The 22,100-nt window shown below is 35.7% G+C and overlaps 1 pseudogene; it reads left to right on the forward strand.

Moving 5' to 3' along the window:
- Positions 1 to 13,292: 13,292 nt before the first annotated feature.
- On the forward strand, positions 13,293 to 20,796 carry LOC149806035 (uncharacterized; annotated as a pseudogene).
- Positions 20,797 to 22,100: the final 1,304 nt, after the last annotated feature.

A 22,100-nucleotide genomic window follows, 5' to 3' on the forward strand; every position in this document is an offset into this window, starting at 1 on the left:
GCATGTTCTGTCAGTTCCATAAAGAGATTTAAGTTTTGTTGCTGGTACTTTTCTGACAATTCCATAAAGAGATTTAGGTTTTGTTACTGGTACTTTCTGTCAATTCAATAAAGAGATTTAGGTTTTGTTACTGGTACTTACTGTCAATTCCATAAAGAGATTTAGGTTTTTTTACTGTTACTTTCTGTCAATTCCATAAAGAGATTTAGGTTTTGTTACTGGTACTTTCTGTCAATTCCATAAAGAGCTTTAGGTTTTGTTACTGGTACTTTCTGTCAACTCCATAAAGAGATTTAGGTTTTGTTACTGGTACTTTCTGTCAACTCCATAAAGAGCTTTAGGTTTTGTTACTGGTACTTTCTGTCAACTCCATAAAGAGATTTAGGTTTTGTTACTGGTACTTACTGTCAATTCCATAAGAGATTTAGGTTTTGTTACTCTACACTTTGATATAAGTAAATCTTGAACACTCAAACTTGGAATTATTGTTGGTCCTGATTAAAACAAGCAGAAAATAAAAGCCACAGCTACGATTGATGAAACAACATATTCAAAATTATTGCCCTTGTTTTACATTATATTGTTATGTGCTTGAATGCATAATAGTTTTCTGTGAAAGTTCATTTGCAGCTATTCCAAAATAGTTTGCTCAGTAATACATAGATTAACCTTGTTCAGAGACATTCTTGTTAAATTGCCTTTGCATGAAAGCAACCTTCATCAGCTGTAAATTCATTTGAAAGTTTTCAGACTGTAATACAAAGACAATATGGTTTCAGCAGACTCGGAAATTAAAGTATGCAGTGCAACTTTAAACATAATTGGAAGGGAAGTTGATTATTATGTTTAATTTTGTTTCTCCAAGATAAGAATGTTGTGCTTACATTGTCACTTGATCTCTGTGTGTGTGTTGTTGGAGAACTTTGATGAAAGTTTAGTTTATAGCACTTGTTACTCATTAATGCCTCACCCAACTCTTGTCATTTTTAGAATATAGTATAATTGAATATAATAAATATAATTTAATCTGATACTTTTCTTTTTCCCACAGTATGATTCTTCCAAGCATGAAGCCCTGGGAATAAAGAATAAGGACAGCTTTTTAAGGCAATTTCATCGTATATTTCCATAAGACAGACCATTCTTTTTTAAAATATGAGATCATCAAATACTTCCTTGTCTAGCCTTGTACTTCTCCTTCCCAGAATGGGGCTATGGGGTCAAAGGCTGTACATTTTAGTATATTTACAGCTCTCTTCATGAACATATCATGTGTTTCTAAAATGCAATTTTTAATTAATTCATACTTTCAGATGAGTGTTTTGGAAAAACATCATATTTTATGAGTTATGACGGTTATTTTTCAAAAAAAAATATGATCCACATTAGAGACGTTATTGTTTTTGTTTATTTTTTAAGTGCCAGAAAATATTTTTAGTGTATATTAATCAGATTGGTTATTATTATCTCAACACTTTCTATTGAAAAGGTGAGAATTACGCTATGCTGCCTGTCCAGACATGTGTGCATATGTGAGGAATGTAGTGCTACTCCTCCTGTGCTGTTTGATATTGAGACTTCAGACTTGGGAATATAATCAGGGGTGGTCAACAGGTGCACACTATGCTTTGGAATTTTGGATCCATACTCTTGTTGCATCAGGGTGGGGGTAGTGATAACTGAGAAAGTGGGGGATAATGCAACTGTGCAAAACATTTCAAGTTAAGAAAAATAGCATTCTTTCAACATCTGATTTTTCAGCAATTTACAGCTGATACACAATTTTCTAACAAAACAAGTTTACTTTTTCTTTTTTATATAGACTAAAATATCTGCAATATATACATACTGTAAATGTTATGATAGAGACCACTGTATTTAAGAAAAAGGAAATCCCAATATCTTTTAAAGAATTTGGATACATATCCAGGTTGCTGAGCCTGAGGGGTCAGAAACACATTGTGCATATGTATATGTGTACAGGTGTCGTAACTGCGAAAGCATGGGATAGTGCTGCTTTGCTTCATATTTTTAGTTAAGAAAACAAATGTTTTTTCTTTTAAACTTGAATTCTCATCATCCTGGTTTTGGTTGGTTGGGGGCTTTGTTAACAATTTACAAGTACAATGTAATATATAGCTTTTAGTTAAAAAAGATAATTGATTTTTTGGGTTCTTTTATGAAGATGTGAACACATTTACATAAAGTATTATAAACAGTCTGTAGTGTAGTGATACAGATTATTGCCATAATGAAAATAAGAAAACCAAATATCATCTGTTATGCCATGCATACGTGTCTTGGTACTTCTTTTCTCATTTTGTGCATATATGGATTATTGTGAAATGTTGATGCCAGGAGACACTCAAGATTATGGTATGCATCTCTGCATATGAAATTGTTCCCAAAGTTTTGCTAATATATTTGCTTTTGCAAAAAAAAAAAAAATAGCAAAGACTACATAATCAATAAAGAACCATCAATTCACTTGGTTCTTGTCATCAAACAGTGGATCCCCAAACTCTAATATGACAGTGGCCAGCAAATCCATCTGACTCTGTACCAATAATGCATATGCAGCCGTGTCGCTACTTTATTTGTGTATCAGAGCAAATAGTATACTTGAACTATTAGTACCACATTCACTCATTTTCAAAATGAATCAAGACAACAATTAATCAGGTTTTCCAAACAGCTTGCCTTCTTCAGCAAAACCAGATGGGTCCCAGATAAAGAATGCATTTAATGGATAAACAAAAGTACTTGTACATCAATAATGAAAACAAATTTTAAAAAAAAACACTTGAAGCAAACAAACTTGTATCGATCTTTACAAAGTACAGGTCTTGTGATGGGTTTAAGATTTAAGTTTATTTGTACTTTCCAATCCACTAACTTATCAGACTTAATTTAGGTCATTAATTATAAATACACAAACCTTGAATAGGATCAAGAGATAATCTTGGTCAGTTCTTAAAAGAATAACACCATTCTTCATGTTTACCAGTAATTAGTCGATAGGAAAGTTGTGAAGTTCACAGTTGTCACGTCGGTAAAATGGCTCATACTCAAGTGCTTTATATATTTTAGCCAGACCACCAACGTTAAATCAGATTTACTGTATATTGTTTCTTGTAACAAATTATGATGCTTATAAGTTTTTAAAGACGAAGACATTTATAGAAATTATGGTTCATCCGTCTGCAGTTTGATTAAAATCGGATCTCCACTGTCATAGGTCACCTAAGACGGTGGAGATCTGATTTTAATCAGATTGGTCCATCCATCTATTGTCACAGTCTGAAGCATACCTTTCAGACAAATGAATGCTACTAATGGTCTGAGCTCCTGTAAAGAGGGCTGGTATTTATAGGGTTTACTGACACATCAGCACAATCTTGGATATATGGTTCCAGGTTACCATAGTAAATACAAAACAAAGAGAAAAAAATGAACTGGGTAAAATCCTTCAAATGCAACATTTGTAAATAGTACAAGACATCAGATGGAACATCAACTTGTGTGCATTATTTTCTGTTCACTTCGAAGGCTTGACTTAATTCAGCAATAAATAAAATATTAAACTTTAATAGTAACTAATTCATTGCAAGTCCCTAGTATCAAACGTTCTTAAGTAAGTTAGTGTTACAGAAACTTAACATTCAACCTTTTACCTTCCACCTTCAATTTCATGTATTTTTTCTCCAAAATGATTAATTGGTGCAGATGGATGTTTATTATTTTTATTACTACATTATATATCGTTTGTATATTCAAAGTATTTACCTGTTTTTATATCATCTTCAGTAAAATAGGGACTGCAAAAGTAGTGAACTGGGATACCCTAGCCTCAATGGGAAAATACATTACAGACCCACCACCCTGAACACTCTAGCCTCAAGTTTTTTTTAGCACACCCTGGGATACTCTAGCCTCAAGTTTTTTGATCACACCCTGGGACACTCTAGCCTCAAGGGGACTTGAATGTGGGGAATAGTGGGCCAGTGTAGCATCGAAGGAAAGTGGGGTTGTTGAATAAGGACGATAGGAATGGAACTGGTGAGATGACATCATGGTACTGAAGATTGGGTAGCCAGACTGACGAGCATTTCCTTTTATATATGTCAAGTGCAAATGTGAAGGAAAACATCCCTGTCACCAAAACTTACATTGCCCATATTGTTACCCAAAGAAACATGGAACGCACGGACTTAAAAGTAACACTCACTCACTTTTTACTTATAAATGCTAACTACTAACAAAAACTCGTGGACTATTTGACAAGTTACCAAAATGAAGTGCTTATGGACACACTTCTAATTTCTAACTTACTAACATACCATTGGCAATTAAATTAGTATCTCTTTTCTAGAGCATTGGGGTCGACCTGAAAAGGGCTGTTTTTTTGTGGACAAGGAGTTATGGCAATCTTTTATTGTCTAACAATTGCATCCCTGTCTGGTGACAGGCTTTTCCCACAGGATAAGGTCTGCTTCTTCAGAAAGAGAAGAACTCTTTCGTGTCTACACGGCAGTCAACAAAACCTCTGTCTGGTTCTTGCTGTTGCTGCTGCTGCTCTCTCTGCTGTTTCTGAAGTCTGTACGTCTCCATCCATTCTTCTTTCTCTTTCTTGATTTCCTCTCTGAAGAGCTCTTCTATCAGGTCTTTGGTCACTTTCAACATTCTAACATTCTCTATTTCTTCAGGCTTGGACGAGATAGAAAACATCCCTACAATGTTTAGTGTCGGATTGCTAGGATTGTTTGATTAGAGAGAGAGGGATAGAGAGAAGTCAAAGAGCATGTGTCATGATAAAAATTGGAAACAAACGACAGACACATTTTTTCAAAACACAACATTTTTTATTCAAATGACTAACAACCAACAATTAACAATTTTTTTAAACAATCAAACTAACATTGTTTTCAAATAACAATCTATTTTTGACAATGTTGACAACGTTGTGAAGTGAAGCTAGACTTCCACTGTTGGAAGTCATTGGGACATTGATGTACACTACGTTTCCTAGCTAAAGACAAAAGATAACTATAATGGTCACAAAACCATTGATCTACTTTGTCATTGTTCCTAGAAGAGTGACGATCAAAATAAGTCACTAAATGTTCTAAACAGTATCCAAGACTGCATTGATGAAGAAAATACACAATATTGTCCACACACCATGTAACCATGTGCCTTGTAATTTCACATTATTGAATTGTGTTGTCTGGGCATTTCTTCTCATAAACTCAATGATGTCATCTTCCAAAGGTGGTAATCCTTACAAATCAAAATACTCCACACAACCTTCTTTAGGAAAGTAGGTGGCTACCCAGTGGGTTCCTGGGAGATGACTCATAAGTGTTGATGACATAAGCTTGATGGTCTTGAGGTTTGCGATGAGGCAGTTCATCTTTACCACACACAATAGGATTCCAAAAAGCAGTGTACTGTGCTTTAAAAAGGTAATAAAGTTCACAGGTATCCATTTTTTGTGGGGTTTTTTTTTCTTGTTTTTTTTTCTTCACAGGTAATGATAAGTTATCAATTCAATTCTAACATTTTGCTTGAAAATGTCTGACAAGTAACCGTTTCTTCACTTTGTCTCCGCACTCTAAGCCAAGAGAGCTTCAATGTGATGAATCTCTAGAGTCATTAGTGGAGGAGAGGAATGATCACACAATTCTTTATACCACTGATGCAACACGACTTCTTCCAAGTTGAGACTCCAAGCTTCATCCAGATACTTGTCCAATTTTTCTTCTTGACTCAGCATTCAACATTTATTGTGTTGAATTAGACTGGAATTATCGTTTTGACATCCATATCAATCTTTCTTGATCAATTCCATAATTTCTTTTGCTATGTGTTTGGCAAAACAGGAGACTAAATGTTGTTCTTGTTCTGGCCATCTGGACTTCATTACTATGTTCTCTTCATCTTTGTCTTGGGGTTCTACTTCCGTGGAATCCTCCCATTTCATTTCCATAGATACTCCACCAGTCAAAGAGGGATTATAGTCTTCCCTAGCTTCTAATATGGGGCCCTGAGTGGTACAAAGCACTCACCGTTCCGGATCACTGCCATCTCACCTGTCTGCGTGGGTTCGAGTCCAAGGCTCGGCTAGCGTGGGTAAGTGGGAAAGCCTGCCAGTAGCTTCTCGTGGGTCGGTGACTCTTCCCAGGATTCTCCAGGGTTCTTCCTCCACCAGTTGTACTGGCCGCCATGTATAGCCTATATTGTGCTGAAAAATGACATTAAACCTTCAAATAGTCTAGAATGACTTCTCTCAAACTGTTAATTTCTATGGTATAGTCAAATTCGGCATACAGGAGGATGTTCACCTTCTCTGTTGGATGTTTAGCAAACTGAAGCTCCACACTAATTTAGCCGGATTTTATAGGGTGGAAATGCCCCTCGTCGCTGCGTTGATCTGAAGTGAAATAAAATTCCCACAAAGTGTAGCCTGCTGTTTAATCCTCGCACGTGATAATGTGACTGGTGTTGGTCCCTAGCTGTCCAGTGGCTTCGTACAGGTACAAGTACGATCTCAAGTAATTTTTCTGGGTAAAGTTAGGTTCCAAGGGTCGAGTGCACAAGGTCATGCCATCGCGACTGACTTCGATTTTGGACACGTCGTAGTGTTGAAAGTTGAAAAGATTTTTTTGTGAGGCTCCGTTGAAGGCTGCATTGCTCACGATACCAAGGATTAAACGTTTGGGTAACTGTCCTTGGAAAAGATGATCTTCGATCATGGATTGCTGGTTAGCGGGACGCTGATTCCATCGTAAATGTTGCATTTTAAAGAAAGACGTATCTTCAAACTTTGAAGTCGAATATTTATTCAGTGAATGATAAAAGTCTCAATAAACTATTTCCTATATGGAAAATGTATTATTGTCAATGTTTTGTAGGCAGAAGGTTCACTCAGTCTTTACATTTGACGTGCATACATTACTTAAATGGTAGTGTACTGTTCAGATTTGCATGGTCGCTTTGTTACATCAAGTACTTTTGATTATTTAAATAATCATTAAACACGCTCATACAATATTCTTTTGATGATTTTTCTTTAAATTGTTGTGTTTTATAAAGACAGAAATATAGTTTCGACAAAAGTTGTTTTTATTTTTCAAAAATATGTGGCCTTGATTGCATGTCGCCGAAAACCTTTTAATATACGTAACAACACTCAATTTTCTCTATAAAGTAAGACCAATAAACGTTTATTGACCTTTTAGTATTGGTTTCAGATCAAGTTGAATGCTATTATCATCCCAACACATGCTTAACTATATATCATTTAGATTGATGACGATAACAAATTAAAACTATCGAAATTTATTTTGTCGCGTTTAAGAAATTAAGGACCGTAACACCGTTTGTAAGCGCTGAAACACTAAAGGTGTTTGAATTATTTGTCACAATTGAGATAATACATTGAAAGGTACTTCAGAACATTATTAATATTGTTCTTTTATTTGACACCTAAAGACAAACTATTTTAAAATGCCGTGCATTTAATGTACATAACATATAATGTACGTAACGATAATGTACGTAACGGTAATTTATGTGTAATTACGGTAGTCTTCGATATTATTTTCCATTACACCGCCGGATATGTGCATAGCAGACGAAAATACTGTTGATTTAGATACTTTTACGAGATTCTTGGTGTTGTATACATATTTCTAACGTAAGTATCACTATCATGGCTTTCTAAAGATGACTTTTATACAAATAAAGTTATACTGTTGTGTGAAAATTATTGTAAATTTAAACGATGACATGCAAGACCAAACTAGGGTAATGATACCGGTGTAACCTGAAAAAAAATACCGACATTTTTGCCCGGATGAAAACTTGTTACGGACATTATATCATAATTTCTATTTAAAAGAACCTTTAGAAAAACAGTTAAAACATACATTTTATAAGCTCTTTTGTCTTGAATTGTCGCATTAAGATAACTTAAAGTTTTTTAACAATCAATTCACAACTATCATTCTCGATAGAGGCAATAAAATGGTTACGGACATTACATCTATTTTGTCAAGGAAAATCAATAAGTCGAAGAGCATCTCAGTGGTTTTGTATTACTTATGTAAAACTAAAATCAGCTTGATATTTACATGTACTGTTGTTGGCAAGATTGTTAATGATACTAATATAACTTGTATGGATAGAAAACCCGTTACGGACATTAAAGTAGATTGTTACGGACATTATGTCGTTATGGGTTTTCTACATTTGGTTGAGCAAACACTTTTAAACATAAAAAAATATTCACTCGACACACAGATGTGAATATCTGATGAACAGTACTGTACAAAAGTGATAAAACTATTTATATACAGCAAATATTGAAAGACATTACTTTTGTCTTCCAGATGGCACTTTCGAATGCCGAACGTCAGCGGAAATGGCGTGAAAAACAGAAAAGAGAAAATAAAGAAGCATTTCTTGAAAAGGAGCGAATACGAAGAAAACAACGATATATTCCATCATCTGAACTCCCCACAATGGAACTTAAAAAGAGAAGAGCTTCAGTAAACACAGCGGTAAAAAAACATTACCAGAAAAAGAGAGAACTCGCACAAAAAGCATCGGAAATTCCTAGCATAGAAACACCATCATCCAGTCGCACCCGCAGCAAATGCAATGACAATGATCAAAGTTGTCCTCTGTTAGTTAAGCTTCCTCTACCAAATCGATCAATAGGAGTGAGAAAGAGACACAGTACAGCACTCAGAAAAGCATACAGGCAATTGGATGCGTTGCGTTCACAGAACAGCAATCTGTTGAAGAAGAACAAAAAGCTGCAGAAACGGATAGAACGAATGCGAAATAAAACGGATCCACAAGAAATGAAGACTGAAGACGAGGAAAATAACAATAAACCCCACTTGACACCAAGAAAGAAAACACAACTTCAGATGCAAAGAGCAGGCTTATTAGGTAAACATTTTCGATGGCTGAAAAGAAAACTCCTAATGACAAATGCCTTAATCGAAGATGTAAAAAGTAAAACAAAAGATGGCACGCTTCAGAAATTGTCATGTAGGATCATAAAGAAATATCGTTGTGCGACCGCATTCAGTAAAGAGGTCGGAGTAAGTCGTCGACGGATCATTAACGCTAGCTCGCAAAGAAAACAACGAATAACGATCAAAAATCAAATTGAAAACGACGTCGTGGAGTTTTTGGAACGAGAAGACAACAGTTTAACATTGCCTGGAAAGAACGATTTTAAGAAGGCAGACGGTGAGGTTAAACAAAAAAGAATTCTCACAGACTACATGCATAACTTACACTCGAAATTTTTGCTAGAAAACCCAAATGTTAAAGTGTCAAAGTCCGTGTTCTATAAAATGAAACCGATGCATATTCTGTTTGCAAACTTTTCTTCGAGAAAAACATGTCTGTGTACTAAGCACCAGAATATTGCTTTGAAAATTAGATGTCTGAGAGGCTATGGCATGCAAACCACGAAGAATCCTGATATGTTCATAAAAGAATTTTCTGATGAAAATGTTATAGCTGCTATTGATGAGAAGTGTCCGGTTGAAGTCAAGTTTTTTCACTGGAAACGGGTCCAAGAAAATGACAAGATGCGTTGGAAAGAAGTACAAGAACAAATGCCTAAAGAAGACTTTAAACATGCATTATCTGTAGATAGTAACAAAACAAGCGAGGAAAATATGCAAGTGTCAGATGAACATAGAAGAAGCGAAGATCAACATAAAGACCATTACAGTGGTAATGAACGTCAAACAATAATTCCAAAGGAAAACGATTTTGTAGCAGCAATTTACGACAAAAACTGGTATATCGGAAGAGTTACCGATGTTGACGAAACAGAGGTTATGATAAATTTCATGTGTAGAGCAGGCAAATACGATGATTCTTTTAAATGGCCTACTACAAAGGACGAGATATGGCTCGACCATAAAAACATTATATCAATCATAGATGAGCCAGTTCCTCATGGGAAAACAAAGAGACTCTTCAAAATACCGAAGGAAGTTATTGATCGCTTAGAAGAGGGATTCGTGTCGCTTAAAGATGGACTCTAGACGTCAATTGTTGATTTTTTTTTACAATGTGTTCCTGACTCTTATCGTCCGTAACGAAATTTCTTAATGTCCGTAACTGTATAAATTGAGTGAATTGTGGATTTATTCATCATTGTTGAGTAATATGGTGCATATAAAAGCTTTTTAAATTGAAAATTCCTATCAAGTTTCTAGTTTGCCAGCCTGAGCAGTTATTGTTCTTAAATTATTCTTGCATACTGTCTTTTTTTTTAACGAGAGGTATGACTACGGCCAATTTATTGATACAGGACATGACAGTGATAAGTTTTGAAAGCTAGATATCTATCTGATGTTTGTTGATACTATTTTGATTTGTGTTATTACTTTTGACTTAAGATTAAATGCTATGTTGAGGCAATAACGCTTTCCACTCATTCCGTGAAATTCATCGAATGTCCGTAACGAATACATGCCTATGAAAATCCAACCTCTGATGAAACAACACTCTTGAAAACAGATAAAATATATTAAAAATTGATAAACATATTATTACTTCAGCTAAACATTACTTCACACAAGGATTATGAACATTTAAAAAACAAGGAGCATGACACAAATGTTGTACCAGAAATTATTTCTTTAAAAATGACACAATGACCATAAAGATTTTCTTGTTTTTTAAAACGAAAAAGTATTTGGTATGTTTAAGATGCATTATTTCTGTCTCTGGTATTGTTGGTGTTTGCGGTAGACTGGTAGAAAGTTATCTTGAACTGCAACTTCGGCCTTTAATAGGAATTAATTCCTGACACTAATGTCCGTAACAGATATGGCCATACCCGAGACAAAAAAATGATTTTTCAAAAAATGCAACGAGTAACGTGCATGACTTTCTACAAGTAAGTAACAAACACATAAATGAATTTATAGGAGTAAACAGTTATGTTTAAAGTAAACATTCAATTTTTGGAGGTATGTGATTTTTAATTGTGCCGTTTTCGGCGGAACTAGTCGGGAATGGTGAAAGTTTTCACTTCCACGTGTCGTTTTGGATACTTGGCGGTCGTTTTGCTCAAAGTGTGACTGATGTCGTTTCCCACTTTAGGTAACACTTCCATGCGTCGTACGTAGAGTCGGGCTTCTTGGATAATGGTTTTGTATTTGGTAGCATCATCAGTTATCAAATGGAAAACGGTACTGCTATGATTCAGTCTCAGGTGGACATCTACGCCGTTCAACAAATACTTTTCTTGCAACCAGATGTCTAAATGCAAACGATCCATCAGTTCTAAACTGCTGTTGGGTGATGTGATTTTCTTTCGACGTTCCACGAATCCAGTATTTCCATCCTCTACATCGTCTAATTTCTTTGTGTCAGATTTCCATACCACGCAGACATCTAGATGGGTGTTTTTGGTTTCTATTCCGTACGTCATGAGATTTTCTAGGTACGCTCAATAAGGGGAAGTATCCATGATGCTGTTGACTAGTTTGTTATTCAAGTACAAATCCACTCCGCTAAACAAGGAATACACGAAGTTGTTAACAGGGGCTACTTTATCGTCTTCCTCTGGATTAGTATTGTCTGTCGTTTCAATCACTCTGACTTTCAAATACAAGTAACTGCTATTCAGATCGATGTAATCTTCGTGCTGTCCTTTGATTTCAAACTCGATGGGAGCAGAATGCGTCAAAGAGGAGACGGGATGAAATTCTACCCATTGGGATTCTTGCATTATCATCATGGTGAGTGGCATGGCAAACAGATCCAGTTCCGACTTGGATCAGGCGCAAGACTCTCGGTGCGTCATTTTCTTTCTTTCTCTCTGATTTTTTAATAATAAAAAAACGTCTAAGTCTTGGAAGGTTCTTCTTTTCTTAGTCTTTCTAACTTTATGAATATGAAGGCTTCTGAAGGGATATTTTCGTCATTTCTTTCTGCCTTGTCGTTGCTGTAGCGTCAGGGAAGCAGGAATGCCCGACTTGGCAGCGTCCAGAGCCCTATAGGCGTTTCTTGACGACCCAAAATCTCTTTGCCTATTTTTCAGCAAGACATTTTTTCCTGCTCCCAAGAAAGCTTCTTTGGTGTTTTGTTTGTTGATGATGGCATTTTAGAGAAATTCTTTTCCGTGCGTCAATGCGGCATCTTTCAAAACGTGCAATCCTCGTATCACCATCAGTTTCAAAACAGGGGCCACTGAACGAAAGGTTGATTTTAATATATCTCCTAAACCATGTCCTCACTGTCGAGCGACTCCTCGGTGCACTGGATACATGACTTACAACTCGTTACAGAATCGTTTTCGAAAATGAAGTTTCATCATGACTTTTCCTTTGGAGAATGGAATATTTTGTCCCAGATTTCCTTTTAAAGTAATGTTAACAGTGTCGAAAGACGACTTACTGACAGGTAAATAGTGAGGATGTACAAATTCGCGGTGAACGTGATATGTGTTTCCACCTTCATCTTCAGTGGTCGTGGTAGAATCCACTTTGAAAGGAATGACACACAGTAACGATACCGAGGTGTGTCCAACTACGTTGTACTCCACCACATCGGAGTACCCAAAGATCAAATTCAGTCCTTCGTTCAGTTCTACCGGGGATCCAAAAGCTCTGTAAAAATCCATATTACTGTTGATCTTTGGGCTCAAATTCTGTGTTACCATTTGTGGATGTCTACACAAAATTTCAAACAAACTACCATTAAAAGTAATGCTCAGCGTGACAGTATCCTGAAATTTCATCACCAGGCGACTAGCCACTTTATGGTACTCAATCTTAACACTTTTATTTGGATCTGTTCAGGGCTTTGCCAAACGTTGCCTCGGACCTGTCAGCAATCGTGTCCACCAAATGTTGATCTCTAAAATAATAGCCTGGCGCAATTTTCAGTGTAGATGGTGAATGACGGATTTTTTGCTGATTTTGTGGGACCTGAAAACCCGATTTTATTCATTTCTTCTTGCAATTCGACGTTCAGAATTTCGACGTGGCAAGTGCATTGATTTTCATTGATGTTTTGGATTTGTGTAGGGTGAATCATTTCCACCAAAGCCTCTTCCCAATGAGCTTCGTGATCTAATTGGATAGCCTGAGGTAATTTGGCCGTGAAACAACACAATGTGTTATTGGGAAACACCTCCATGGAACTGTCACTAGGTAACGTTAAGTAAAATTGGTTGTTGTTATCCATAATTCCAGAGTTCTGCTGTCCGAGGGGTCACTGTAAGTCAGAGGAGTTTCTAAAAGATGATTATTTTGTTGTTTATTGTTGGAGTGGTGACTGACGTTAGACGCAAGGCTCCTGTTATTTTCGTTCGAGAAGTATTTGAGGGAAGGATTGGGAAGAAGGTAACCGATGCAACTGGTAAGTAAAATGGTCCACAATTGTTTGTCTTGTTGCAAACTCAAATTGGCAATGGCAGCACCGATGACACAATACATCACAAAGATTTGGCAGAAAAAGACTATTTGCTTTTTAGGCACACTTTCTCCACACCACACCCACAAGGGTTGCTTTTGTAGATCTTGCAGAGAAGAACTAGTTGAAGGAGTGGTCACTGTGGTAGCTGAGACTCTGTTAAAGGGCATCATGGTCACTTTCTTTTATAGTCGATGACTTGCGAAGCGTCGATCCAAGGATCAAAACTGGAAGGATATCCTTTCCAACGTACTTTTACTTCTTTGACAGGTCGTTTTCCCTCTTTAGGGGTTCTTTAAACGAGAATGCTTTCGATCTCGTACACTTCATCTTCTTATTTGGTCACGCGTTGTAACTTGGGCAAGTAAAACGTTCCTTTTAACACTTCCCCGTTCATGTCTTCCAATTTATAGACATCAGAGTGACGGCCAGGCATTCGTCCAGTGACACGAAACAATTCGGTGGTCCAGTTGGGTAAGTAACCTTTGTCGAAAGTGCGTTTGGTTTTGCCAATGCGCACCAAATCTCTCTACTTTATGGGGGGGACAGCCACTACCGGGGACGTACCAAACGGGCGCTCAAAAACGCTCACTTCATTGTCGGGAGTCACTTCTTGGGGGCACGTCTGATGCCTCGATGGTAAGATTGGTTGTACGCTTGAACCAAGTGCGGTATGATGTCATTGTACTTGGGAGTGTGTTGATGCGTAAAATGTTTTCACATGCGTTCATTCAAAGTGCGTTGAAAACGTTCCACGATCTAGCTTTGGTTTCGGGATTGTCGTAGGTGAAAAAATGAATGTCATTTTTCTTTAATTCTTTTTGGAAAACTTGGAAAGCTTGGCTCAGAAATTGTAGAAATAGTTGTAAAATATCGTTTACCTTTCTTTTCCGATATTTTCGTTTAGATCTCCGCCATATTAGTTCAAATAATGATTACTTCTGTTCTCAGCCTCGCTAGTTTGTGCGCCATATAAGAACATTGAGGCCTTATTTGGAATCGTAAAAAAATCGTAGTAAAAGGATGGCACTGTTGAGTCAGAAATTCTGCGCATTAAAAGTAAATACGGTTTATCGCAAATTTGAAATTCCACAAGAAGCCATTGTTCGCCACTTGACTGATAATAACGTAGCGTAGAATATCTAAATATGGTCTTGCAAGCCATATATATAAAAAGGGTCACGGCGAGAGTATCGCGTTATCTTTCATGGCGGATTCGGTGAAGTGAGTGTAACCATGCTAATTTACTTTATCGTGTAAGGCTTTAATAAATTCTAAATAAGCCAAACTTCTTTCACAACATGATTATACTTATGTAGTAGATTTCTACACTATTTGTTTTTCTGACTTCAGTGATGATTTTTTGCTCCATTACATGTTATGGGATCAGTTCGTAGCCTCAACCACAACAAATCAAGTTGAGGCTACGACATCGTAGCTAAATGCAGATGTGCTATCTTTGCAGGAGATGGTAAGTGCAATATTTTGTTGTTAAGCATAACTTACTGTACCCAAACACCCATTATATAAACTGTTTAATAATGTTGGATAATGCTTGTACACACGCATAAATAAAATCTGAGCTGCCCCCAATACATAAATGACATAAAAAACAAAGATGGCTGACGTCGTAAAATACATCCAACGTAACACATAACATCAATCACAAAGAAGTTTCTTTGGCAAAACATCGTACTTAACATAGTCCCAAAATACTTATCTGTACATGCAACTATTATATGTGTAAGTTACAACATTCAAACGATGTCAAACACTAGATGTGCCTCCAATACATATCGTCGTGGCATGTAGCTGATGAAGCAAATTTCAGAAGTTTTGTTGACAATAGCTTGACGTTGTTGACAATCTAGAAAAGGGTTCGAGTTCGTCGCAGTCATGTAGATATGCACATTATGTATAGCAGTGACCAATAAAACCCCATCAAATCGCCTAATACACTTTCATACCCATTCAAAATACTTTTATTTTTCCATAATGGCAATGAATTAAAACCCAAGATGTAAATTACTTATTTTCATCCGTTAATTGAATAAAATCATGTGACTTCTTATCTCCGCCCACTTCGCATTTTTTCCCTACAGAAGCCCATTAATGAATTAATTATTAATCGCTGATGAATGTAATGACACGTTTTTCCTTATTTGCACGTTTGATTAAAGGAAACATTAGTCTAATATATTGAAATCAATAATAACAAAATAAATATTCATAGTTTGGTCAATTAACATTGAACTAATGTTATAGTAAACAGTATTAAACTATTGTAACCCTGTCATAAATGTATTAATGTAATTTGCATAATTTTCAGAGTGGTGGAAAATGGTGTTGACACTGTCGCTACTATGACCAAGAAGGTTTAACAAAGCATACATGGACGTTAAAGTTATATTTAAAAAAAGACGACAGTTAAAAAGTGGCAAGATTACATAGTGTTCTATAATAGTGTTCTATAATCAACTTTATGCCAGCGTGTCATTGGTGAAGTGAACATAGATACTGTTAAATCAGGGCCAAATCCATTACTTTCCTTGGAACAGGAAGCCAGGCTTGTTAACTACATTTCGCTTTCAGCGTAAGTAGGCTACGGTTATACCCGTTGGGATGTATGTAATTTGGCCACTAACTCTGCTGCTGACATAGAACTTCGTCAGAAGGATAATCCACTATCACTGCAGTGGTATCGCAACTTCTCACTGCGATGACCTAATTTAACAGTAAAAAAGTCAAGGTCACTAGATATCGCTCGTGCCAGATCCAAGCCACGAGAGAAATAACCGCATATTTTGAAGAACTGGAGAAAATCATGGACACTTATAACCTGAAAGAGAAACCACAATACATTTATAGCAACAATGAAAATGGCAATTCCAACAATCATACCCTCTTTTCGTAGTCACCGACAAAGACTCTAAACCGGTCGTAATTACCAGTGGAATGTCTTAGAAAGTTACTGTTCTATCGACTGGAAATGATTCAGGTGCATCTATTCCAGCCTGTTTTGTATTTCGGGGAAACCGAACGAGAAATGAATTGCTTGAAGGTGCAGTGAATGGGGTTTATGGTACTGTTAGTGAGACTGGATGGTTAAATTGTCAAGTATTCAGAAAATATCTTGAGGAACATTTCATTACCTATGTACAAGTGCGTGATCCTTTGCAACCACATATTATGTTGTAAGACGTGCACAGATCACATTATCTTTGGCAATCATTGAATGGGAAAAACAACATAACATTATTCTGTTCGTATTACCACCTCACACTAGTTATGTCCTATAACCACTCGACGTCGGATGTTTCGGACCGATTTAGAAGATACACAGTAACGAAATTCATGCGAGAAATTACATCATCATCTTTTCCTAAGCACGCCATATGTGAGATTGCATTCAGAGCATTCAACCTGTCTGTCCGGCACAAAATCTTAGAGCATCTTTTAAAAAACGTGGAATCTACCCCTTCCAACCGTCTGCTATAGAATGCGCATCATTCATATCAGCTACAGTATTCCATGATCACAGCAACTAATCTGATTCCAACAAAATTAGACACCTACCATGCCACCTCTCCACAAAATGACGAATGCTTTCTTACCAACATGGACAAATCGGTAATTCTTCATGCTCTTGGTCCAAGCAGTCGAGCTGCTATCTTCTTCGGCAAGAGAGGAGAGTATATTACTGGGCAAATCGAAGAAGACCAGTAAGAAACGCAAAGTTCTAACAGCTGTAGTTGGTTGAAAGCCTGTAACACAGGATTACATTTTGCATGCAATAAGAGGACATCATGAATGGCAATCGAGAAAAAAGAAAAATCACCCCCCCCCAACCCCCAAAGAAAATTGGAAAAACACAAAATACGAAGGAATCTTTATTTTTATGAGGGTTTAACAAAAGTCAGGGAAGAAAATAAAAGTTTACACTCCCTATTAAAATCCAGTCAGATTGTGTTAATGTCTGGTCCATCGGGTATGCAGTTAGCATCAGTACGTGACTATGAAGAAACTGAAGACTGAGATTGTAGAGGACGGTGAACCATGCCATGTATGCAAATAATAACAGCCTGATGACACGAAGCACAAATGAGTACATCGAGTTTGTCAGTTGGGCACAATGTTGTGTTTAAGGTTGCAGTCACTGGGTTTATTTGAAGTACTGCACAGAAGTACAAATCTTGAGGCGGAATGCGGTCTTCAGTTGTCCCTGTCATCCAGAAATGCTAATGAAAACCATCGTAGTGTGGAGATGTTTAATAAAAAGTGTTCACCTGTGTATACACCTAATTTCGAAATTAACAGTTACTTTTGTTTTCGAATCAGCTTAAATAGTCGTCATTCAAAATTTGTTACTTAATATCTGTTACGAAAACTAAAACCATAAAATTTTTATAAAATGAAAATATTGACTGATATTAAGATTATGTATTGCTATGTTTGCCTGTGTTGCATTTCGTGTCACCATACATTTCTTTTCTCATCTCTTCGATGGCCGCGAGGGGCTCTGTGATCAAACACTCCGAAACACATGTTATATAAAAGTAAATAAACTGTTATGGAACAAATGTCAGCAGCCATGCATATTTATAATTTTATACTTTCTTTTCAGGTATAATGAAGATTTAAAGTGTAAATGAACTTTTATTAAAACGTACATCGTTTACGAATTATTTCCGCGATTTCTTCTTAAGGGCTCCGCGAAGATGATTGGCCTCCAAAACAAAGATGGCGGACACCGTAAACTATATCGAACGTTGTATATAATATCAATCATACAGAATATTCGTTGGGATAACATCGTACTTAACTTGTTTTTTCGAATACCCCTCTGTACATAACACTAGTATATTTGTAATTTACTGCATTAAAACAATGTAACAAACGATGTAAAACTAAATGCTTACTATGCTTGACATATACACGAGACAAGAGAATAGTACCTATCAATAGATCACAATAAATTTCTCCCCAAAACTAAATAGTTGGTATTCATATAAAACTTGTAACAATACCTTATACGCTTTGTTCTGCTCTCGCAGCTGAAATTTTATTACATGTCAGCCATATGCTACCTACAGAATATATTGCGTAAACATTTTGTCTGTAAATTTCATTAGAATGACTAATAGACTGAAGTAAAGTAATTGATTTAACTCGCAACATTTTTAATCGTATTATTTAGTTCTTATTCATTATTTTATGTCATCTGTGTATGCTTTATTTGCACTTTTCCTTTAGAACCACTTGTACCAGCATCCAAATTTATGGTGTTATATTTTTCTTACTGTTTATGGAGACAGTGCGCTAATAAGACCACGCTTTCTGCTGAATACCCCAAATCATATGTTTGTGATTACATATGAGAATGTTTCTGGTAAATAAATCTGCTTTAAATTAAATTCATGGTCAACAAAACATTTTCATACGTGCTGTTTGAACACGTCTTTGTTCTGCGCCCACTATTATGTGGTTGGAATTCGTGAGTACTATTCGTTTCGCCAATCAGCGCCAGATGACAAGTCTCCCATGACCTTGACTGAATATTGAGGTGTGGAACTCTTAAGACCTTGTCTTAAATAGGGTTTAGATTGACAAACAATCAAGCGTCAGGCGGGAAGAGGATTGGTGAACGAATGTTATTTATCAATCTTCCACCCCCATCTTTGTTCTGGATTTCTTGGAGCATTTCACAAAATTCAACTTACAAAAAGCAAACAATCACAAGAATATGTAAAATAATTCTTATTAGAATGCTTAAAACATTCCAATATTTTAAAAGTTCAGAAGTTTGTTGATTTTTCAAAATAACTACGGTAGATGTACCTGAGATACGTTGTTCAAAAACGAGCTCCCCTCCCCCCAAATCAAACCAAAGATAGTCCTTAAAATAATCGAAATTCTGGTTGATTTTTTATGTATTATCTTGTGTCTTAAAAATTGATATAGTATATAAAATATTTGATTTAACATACAACTGCTTTGCGATATCTTGTTTTTAAATATGTATACAGAGGTATATAATTAATCCGATTACACACAGAAAATGATCGTTCGGTGAACAAGTTATGGTTTAAATTAGGTCAGATATAACATTCGCTAAGATAGCCGATCTACTATATAATATTTGACATGCATTTAACGAAAATATATATCATAAATTATAGTAAATGTTCTTTACTATTTCTGATATCTTGTATATTCAAAGAAAATATATAGTTTTAAAAACGAGATACTTTATATATCATGTATATTTTATAATTCCATATACCATGAATGCGTTTTAACAAAGGATTATCATATTTATCTGCTGCGAAATATTAGTTACTACGTGTGATATCTCGTATATTAGATATATATTATAATAAACAATTAGTTAAAAGGACCCGTTTGCATATGTCTCGCAAAAATTCATCACGGCAGCAATGTTTCTTTCGTGTCACTGTTTCTACACGATTGCTCACACATAACAATGTAGTAATAATAACACGAATTTAACCTTCGATATTGTTACCACACTGTATGAAAATTTTATTTGGTTGTATATAAAGATTTAAAAAAAAATAGATGTATCAGTATACTGTTATGTTTTTTTAAAAAAAATTATTCCATTACATGCTATTGTAATCTAACATTGTTTACTGGACTTGACCTTGTCCAAAATTGAGTTCAGTTCTGTTTGACCTGATTGACATTTTAATATTTTTTTATAAATTTCATTTATGTAAACACGTTTATTTGGGTCAGTGTTTTGGAGAATCCACAGTTAATTGTATAGGTTATTATGTTTTTAAAAAACAAGGCTCATTAAATCATGATAGAAAGTTATTTTCCATTAGGTAACGGTTGTTTTTAGAAAAAGTTAATTTGTGACCTGAGATCGAACAGAGAATTATATTATCTTGCGACTGTCAGAATTTGGTCAGTCGTGCTTTAACACCTAGTACTTTAAGTTGTGTTATGTTGCGACCAGCTTAAGCTGAATTTTTATTTTCTTCAAATTATTGAATTCAAGTGAGTATTTTCTCTAGAAATACAAACATGGTCTGACAAAATTTTTAGATAAAGACATTCATTTGAATTTATACTGAATTCAAATCTGGAATAATATTTCTGTGATTCAACAACAGACTGTTGACACATCAGCACTTCGCTGACTATAACAGAAGCCTTCAAATTTGGGATTTAATCGGGACTCGAACTCAGTTTCATTCAGGACTTTTTATTACTAGGACTTCTATTTTTTAATTCTCTGGTCATTTTTGTATTTAATTCGTAAAATCGTAAGTTCTTTTTTTCTCTCATTTTTCACTTTGTATTCTAGGGAATAAATTATTTATTAAATTTTACAAAGCTTGTTGTCTTCACTATTTTCCGTTACCTATTTTAAGAGTATATACTCGTAACACACAATCGCTTTATGAAAGGGAAATATAGAATATGCACGCAAGCACCACACGAAAGGACCGTTGCTCAGTCAGATGGGTTATTGTTTTTGTTAATAAAATGGAGCTGTTCAAAAATTAAACTTCAGCTATGACTGTTAGGCAAGTCACTCACTCATTTAACCGATGATCGTGATCCGTTATCCGATATAAGAAAAATGTGAAACTAGAAACTACTTTACTCCAATATCTCGCAACAAGGTTTTAGGGCCGGGTCACCGCAGTGACTCAATCTAATATAGAGGCATATTTTGTTTTTCAAGCCATCTCAGACTCGATGAGAATTATTCCACAGCCATTCTCACAGTTAATTGTGAACAAACACAATATGCAGATATTTGAATTAATGTGACGTCATATTTAATATAGATCTGTGAAATTTTCGTTTTCATCATCAACAAGAACACGACAGTCTTCATGAAAAACTCTTTGCAACTCACTGTTCAACAGTGCAAGAGAAAAAGAAGTAAACAAGATTTAAAACGTCAGCTAAGGGAACAAAAGGGTCGTCCATTCATAGAGCACGTCCATTCATATTATATACCTCATGGTAAACATGTACACTGTTTTATAGCCATCCTCCCAATTGTCATGGAAGGGAGCCGAAACAATTTTCAATATGGCCGCCTTTGTGTCCATATTTGTTGTCAAACTGGCATCGACCTCGTTTAGAACATCAACACCACAAGACACGTATATGTCAAAGAGAGCGGAGAATCACCATCTAATAATAGGAATAATAATTGTTGTCTTTCATATCACACATTACATGGCAAATGAATGTAACTTAACGAATGCAAAACATATACGTAGTATGGATATGATTTTTTTTAAAGCAAAGGCCTGAGCACATAATACAACTATTGCAATGTACTGATAAGCACAGAATACAGATATTACATTGTACTGATAAGCACATAAAACAACTATTACAATGTACTGATAAGCATATAGTACCTATATTACAATGTAATTATAAGTACCTATATTACAATGTACTGATAAGCATATATTACCTATGTAACAATGTACTGATAACCATATAGTACTTATATTACAATGTACTGATAAGCATACAGTACTTATCTTACAATGTACTGATAAGCATATAGTACATATATTGCAGTGTACAGCAGCCTCGGATGCGGGGTTTGTGGGTTCGATTCCCAGCCGAGTCAT

Source organism: Sinohyriopsis cumingii, chromosome 2 (assembly GCF_028554795.1).
Source record: "Sinohyriopsis cumingii isolate HCF-2022 chromosome 2, ASM2855479v2, whole genome shotgun sequence".
Lineage (NCBI taxonomy): Eukaryota > Metazoa > Mollusca > Bivalvia > Unionida > Unionidae > Sinohyriopsis > Sinohyriopsis cumingii.